Below are 6,000 nucleotides of genomic sequence, written 5' to 3'. Positions count from 1 at the left end.
AAGGTAATAGTGTTGATTGATTCAGGAAGCACCCACAATTTTATTCATTGTAGGGTAGCTAAAGAATTGAATTGCTTCCTATATCCAGCACCAGAGTGTCAAGTGATGATTGCAAATGGAGGAACAATAAATTGCTCTAGAAAGTGCCATAATATCAAGCTATCCATGGGAGAATATGTATTGACTAGCCCAATGCTTTCCATTCCAATGGGAGGTGCGGATGTTGTACTAGGAGTCCAATGGCTACAATCCTTGGGTATAATAGCTTTTAATTTTCAAGAACTTTTCATCAAATTTTCTTCAGAAGGAAAGGAAGTTGAATTAAGGGGTATTGCAGGGAAACCAGGAAAGATAATCAGCTCTCATGGTATGACAAAGCTTCTAAGAAAGGAGCAAAGAGGTGTAATTGCACAATTATGCTCGCTAGATGTTTCCACATTGGAATCATCTATTTCTCCAGATCTCCAAAAAGTCTTGGACAATCATTCCAAGGTATTTGAGACTCCCAAGGGTCTCCCACCTATGCGTGATCATGATCATGCTATTCATCTGATTCCAGGAAGTGTTCCTCCAAACATCAGGCCGTACAGATATCCCTATGTCCAAAAAAGTGAAATTGAGTGTATGGTTGCAGAAATGCTAGAGGCTGGTATAATTCAACCGAGTCAAAGTTCTTTCTCAGCTCCAGTAGTATTGGTGCACAAGAAGGATGGATCATGGCGCATGTGTCCAGATTATAGGGAGCTCAACAAGCTCACTATTAAAGACAAGTTCCCCATTCCTGTTTGTTATCACTGAAAATTCTAATGCCAAAATTTCTCAGACTAGCTTGAGGACAAAAGCACATAGATCCTTTCGGCAGTTTCGCAGCGCAGCATGTTTAGGTGGTTTCGTAGCGCATAGTTCATATTTTGCACTGACTGCGCTACGAAATTGGGGAAATACACCAAAAGTGGGAAGAATGGGCTCTGGCCACTGTTTCTTGTTTATAATTTGAAAAATGTCTAGAAGAACAGAAAGATATCCTAAGGAGCTTGTTCTTACTGTTGACATAGAGCATTTAAATCTGTTTGCTGGCCTTGCTAATGGTGTTGAGTGTTTGGTACAAGTTCAGTCAATATTATCAGAGGATGCTAAAATTGGTTACAATTATGTGCAATAAAGGATGTGCCCCCATGTGTCTGATTAATCTGAAGGTAATGAGTTCCTATGTAGAGAAGTGCATTCTGAAAATTATGAATCTCTTCTTTGTCTACTTATGAATGATTTTCTATCCCTTGCATTGGATCCGTTGTATGGGGTTGAAAGGGACTGTCCATCAAAGGTATCTCATTTCTTCTTAAAGTTCAGATCTATGGTTTATCAGAAAAGTCTGACTTCAATTTCATCTTTGGAGGCATCTAAAAATGTTGAATCATTACACAAGGTCAGAGATATTCAGGAAACTAAGAACATAAATGCTAGATGGGAGTTTGATCTCTTTTCATCCTTGCCAGAGTCAAATGATCCTAATGTCAAGGATCCCTTAGCTGATGAAAATGGCAATTCAAAACCAAATGAAGTCACTCCCTTAACACATTCCAAGGTAAAGAAACTCAAGACAATCGGATTTTGGAAATAAGCTATGATTTTTGAAATTACACAGTAGTTTCGCAGCGCGCTGCGAAACCCCTGTAACAGCCTGTTTCAGCAGAAAAAACTCTGTTTTCTGCGTTTACTAGCAAATTTCCAGAAGGGATTCTGAGCAGCTGAAAACTTAATTTTGAAAACTGAAAGAGGCTTTTATTCCTAACATACCAAACTACAAAAACCTCTTTCAGTTTCTTCAAATTCGTTCTGAGGTGGGCGTAATTTATGTTTAAACTTGCGCTATGAAACTGCGAAACTGCTGTAGGTGCTGATTTATAAGGAAAATGAGCAGTTTAATGGTGAGGTCATCAGATTTTTGAAGGAAACGCCAAAGTAATGAAGGAGATATCACTCAAGGCTATCATAGCCATTTAGAGAATGACAGGTGGACCTTTTGGTAAAGGTGAAGTTTTTGTCTCAAGTTAAATTTTTGAAAAAGCTACTTTATGACAAATTAGGGTTTAGCAGAATGGCATACGAGGGATATCTTTTTGGTTCATACACCTGGCTATCCATGAGGCTTCCAACGCATTTGAAGTATGGTGAGGCTCGTAAGTTTTGGGATATTAAAGGAGCTGGGACATGTTGCTTGATTTTCTGAAGATGGTAGGAGACAGGCACCATAAAAATAGGAATTTTGATCCTAATGATAAATGATCCATTAGTGCCTTCAGGTATCCAAAGTCAGCGTTCCTTGCACCTGTAGCTCAGTCATCTTGGGCCTAACTAACAAAATACAGCTGTCAAAGATCAAGAAAGGAATCAGGCATACGAGGAGATGAAGTTAGAGTTTTAGTGTGATTAGGACTCTTTGTAATTACAGCTCAATACTTTATGTACTTAATGAGTTTGTTTAAAGTAGATAAGGATAGTTAATGATAGTTCATCGAGCTCCCCTCATGCTTGAGGAGGAGACTCGAAGTAGTTAAGTATGTTTTCCTATATATAGTGGAAACTCTGATGTAATTAGGGTTGGAGATTTATACAAAAAACAGAGTTTTTACATCAGCTTATGTAAAAGACTTTTGACAGTAATATGAAGATTACTTTTTCTTCCCAAGATTCATCATGTGTTCAAATGCTCAGAATATATGTGGTTTTGTTTTTATCCTTTATATTTTACAGCTCACTAAATATGCAATCACTCTGAATTCACCTAGTGCTCAGACTTCCTGTGTATATTTATGAGTTGAGGTTCTTTTTGAGAAATGTTCTGAGTGTTTAAACATTATATGCCTTGGCTTCCATGATTGAGTAGTTAATAGTTTACTGCAGAGGTGTTTGACTCCATGAACCCAATGGAAGAAGTGTTATTTTGTTGTTCCAACCAGCTTATTTTCATGAACTGTTTAAAGAGTTAGCCATCTTTTCTTGTTATTAATTCATATCAAAAATCTGTGAGAGAGCCCTCTCTGACTAAGGAGGCTAAGCCTTAGTCTAAAGCCTGGTTTGAAATAGTTACATGAGATCTTGCTAAGTAGCAGCCCTTAGTACATGATTTTGTGATAACACTGTTATTGATGAATTACTAGATGAATTGCATGGATCAATTTACTTCACCAAGCTGGATCTTCGTTCGGGATATCATCAAATCAGAATGAAGGTTGAAGACATTCCAAAAACGGCATTTAGAACTCATGAGGGTCATTATGAATTTTTGGTCATGCCTTTTGGCCTTACCAATGCACCTTCAACATTTCAAGGTTTGATGAATTCAATTTTCAAACCATTCCTTAGAAAATTTGTGTTAGTATTTTTTGATGATATACTAATCTACAGCAAGTCTTGGAAGGATCATGTTGAACATGTTGACAGGGTGCTACAACTATTGGAGGAGAAACAATTATATGCAAAATGATCCAAATGTTTCTTTGGAGTCCAGGAGGTGGAATATTTGGGTCATATTGTATCTCATGAAGGAGTTAAGGTAGACCCTAGCAAAATTAAAGCCATTAAGGAATGGAAAATCCCCACATCCATAAAGCATCTGCGAGGATTTCTTGGGTTGACAGGGTATTATCGCAAGTTTGTTAAGAATTATGGGAGAATAGCAGCACCTCTAACAACATTATTGAAGAAAGATTCATTTTCATGGACTCCGGAAGCAACAAAGGCCTTTGAAAATCTTAAAGAGGCAATGTGCCAAGCACCGGTCTTAGCTACACCGGACTTCACAAAAACCTTTATTGTGGAATGTGATGCTTCAGGAAATGGAATTGGTGCTGTTCTAATGCAAGATGAAAGACCCATTGCTTTTGAAAGTCGTCCAGTCAAGGGAAAGTTTTTAAGCAAAGCTATTTATGAGAAGGAAATGTTGGCAATACTCCATGCACTTAAGAAATGGCGACCCTACCTAATGGGAAGACACTTCAAGGTAAAAACGGATCATGATAGCCTTAAATACTTTTTAGAACAAAGATTATCCTTTGAAGAGCAACAAAAGTGGGTCACAAAGATGTTGGGTTATGACTTTGAAATCATCTACAAAAAAGGGAAGCAAAATGTGGTGGCAGATGCACTCTCAAGAAAGGATGAGGATGTGGAAGCATTGTTGTGTGCCATTTCTATTATCCAACCAGATTGGATAAACGAAGCAAGGGAGGAATGGAAGAATGACGAAGAAGTATGGGCACTTATTCGAAAGATACAACAAGATTCTAGTACTTTTGATACATTTAGCTGGAAAAATGATTCGTTATGGTACAAAGATCGCTTATACCTCTGTAAGAATTCCCAGCTAAAACAAAAGATTCTTATGGAATTCCACACTTCTCCCTTAGGAGGGCACTCAGGATTTTTAAAAACTTACCACAGGGTTAAGAAGGAATTTTTTTGGGATGGCCTTAAATCAGATATTCAAAAGTTTGTGGCAAAATGTTTGGTTTGCCAGCAAAATAAAGTTGAAACAATTAAGACACCGGGTCTATTACAACCTTTATCCATTCCAGGCCAACGTTGGGAGGAGGTTTCAATGGATTTTATCACAGGTTTACCCAAGTCTGAGGGAAAGAGTGTCATCATGGTGGTAGTTGACAGACTTACCAAGTATGCACACTTTTGTGCATTATCACATCCATTTAAAGCCAGTACAGTTTCTACTGCATTTATGGAAACAGTTCAAAAGCTACATGGAAACCCAAAGATTATTGTAAGTGACAGAGATCCCATTTTCACTGGAAATTTTTGGACAAAATTATTTTCTTGTCTTGGTACTCAGTTAGCTCATAGCTCATCTTATCATCCTCAATCTGATGGGCAAACTGAGATAGTAAACAAATGTTTGGAAGAATATCTTCGTCGCTTTGTATCTGATAAACAGACACAATGGGTCAAATGGTTGCCTCTGGCTGAATGGTGGTATAACACTTCCTTCCATACAACAACAAAAATGACCCCATTTATGGCACTTTATGGGTATCAACCACCATCCATCACATCATATTTAAGAGAAAATTCTAAGGTTCAGGCAGTGGAACATCACATCGAACATCAACAACAAGTCCTCCAACTCTTAAAGGATAACCTCGTGTTGGCACAAAATAGAATGAAACAACAGGCAGATCAACATCGCAGTGAAAGAAGTTTTGAAGTAGGTGATTGGGTATTCCTACGGCTACAACCATATAAGCAAATGTCCCTAAAGCAAGCTAAGAAGGATAATAAATTGTCACCAAAGTATTATGGTCCATACAAGGTGTTGCAAAAGATTGGTACTATGGCATACAAATTGGAGCTTCCTGCAGCTTCTCGATTGCACCCAGTCTTCCATGTTTCATGTTTAAAGAAGGTTATAGGTGACAAGCTTCCAATTCAAACAATATTGCCAGAACTTGATGAGGAAGGAAAAATTATATTGGAACCGGAAGCAGTCACAGAAACGAGAACTCGACAGCTACGAAATCGATCAATTTCAGAGTATCTTATCAAGTGGAAGAACTTATCCGCTGAAGATTCCACATGGGAGGATGAGAATTTTAGGCAGAAGTATCCAGAACTACTCAAGCGTTGAGGAAAACACTTTTTTGAAGGAGAGGGGCATGTTGGGTCCCTATAATACTAGTGATTACCCCATTACTATTGTAGTTATACCCCTTATTTATATTGTTGTGCCCTATTACCCCCCTATTGTTGTTAGTATAACCCACTTATTATATTGATGTACCCATGTAGTGCCCATATTGTTACTATTGTGCCACATAGAAGCCCACTATTGTTATTGTTGTGCCCTACAATATTATTGTTATGTAGGCTTTGATTGTATTGGGACTACTTAGACTCCTATATATAGAAAGGAGGTATTTTCATTTGTATCATCCAAGAATTGTTCATTTATGTAATGTAAAGGAGGTTACCCCCTCGAAGAGGCTGAAT

The 6,000-nt window shown here is 37.9% G+C and overlaps 1 pseudogene; it reads left to right on the top strand.

The window, feature by feature from the left end:
• The first annotated feature begins 1,000 nt into the window (after window positions 1-1,000).
• LOC149221862 (protein ENHANCED DISEASE RESISTANCE 2 pseudogene) overlaps window positions 1,001-6,000 on the top strand; it is a 90,390-nt pseudogene continuing 85,390 nt past the window's right edge.

The sequence above is a fragment of the Pinus tabuliformis genome, chromosome Q, assembly GCF_031772625.1.
Source record: "Pinus tabuliformis cultivar Carrire ecotype Pingquan chromosome Q, CPIR1, whole genome shotgun sequence".
In the NCBI taxonomy this organism is placed as follows: Eukaryota; Viridiplantae; Streptophyta; class Pinopsida; order Pinales; family Pinaceae; genus Pinus; species Pinus tabuliformis.
The sequence above is the reverse complement of the archived record's forward strand: the minus strand, read 5'-3'. Positions and strand labels throughout refer to the sequence as shown.